This window comes from Carlito syrichta, unplaced genomic scaffold (genome assembly GCF_000164805.1).
Source record: "Carlito syrichta isolate Samal-C Ts95f unplaced genomic scaffold, Tarsius_syrichta-2.0.1 Scaffold279718, whole genome shotgun sequence".
Taxonomy (NCBI): domain Eukaryota; kingdom Metazoa; phylum Chordata; class Mammalia; order Primates; family Tarsiidae; genus Carlito; species Carlito syrichta.
In genome coordinates this window covers 245,394-246,082 of record NW_007223814.1, presented here as the reverse complement: position 1 = coordinate 246,082, position 689 = coordinate 245,394, and the positions used below count along the sequence as shown (strand labels likewise).

Below are 689 nucleotides of genomic sequence, written 5' to 3'. Positions count from 1 at the left end.
CGGGCTCAGGCAATCCACTCACATCAGCCTCCCAAAGGCGCGGGATTACAGGCTGAGCCACCGAGCCCGGCATGTTCCTGTCTTTTAGTTTTCATTGTTTCTGATACCAAAGTCTTCAGTCATTTTTATCATTGATCCCCTGTAAGTGCTGTGTCATTTTTCAGAATTAAAAAAAAAAATTTTCAGCAGTTGATTCTAATGTGTTTAGGTTTTTTTTTTTTTGAGTTGGAGTCTCACTCTGTTGCCCAGGTTGGAGTGCGGTAGCACACTCACAGTCACCGCAGCATTGACCTGCTAGGTGTCAGCAATCCTTCCGCCTCAGCCTTCCAAGTAGCCGGAACTAAAGGCATGCGTTACCATGCCCGGCTAATTTTTTTTATTTATTGTAGAGACGAGGTCTCACCATGTTGCCTGGGTTGGTCTTGAATCTGTGGGCTCAGGCAATCCACTCGCCTTCGCTTCCAAAGGTGCTGGGATTACAGGGTGAGCCACCAAGCCCGGCCTCTTTAAGTTTTAAAAACAAAGTTTATTAGAGAAAGAAGGGAGATAAGAAAGGAAAACATGCTAGAACTGGCATGGATAAGTGAAACCACTGCAATTTTTTTTTTTTTTTTGGTTTGTTTTTATTTTCCTTAGGGTTTGCTGTTTCTTGACTCTGTAAAAAAAATTTTTTTTTTTTTTTTTTTTTT

The 689-nt window shown here is 41.8% G+C and overlaps 1 protein-coding gene across 1 annotated transcript in view; it reads left to right on the top strand.

The window, feature by feature from the left end:
- The window catches only part of CARD6 (caspase recruitment domain family member 6), a 16,301-nt gene that overhangs the window by 8,184 nt on the left and 7,428 nt on the right, over nucleotides 1-689 (top strand). The window lies entirely within an intron of this gene.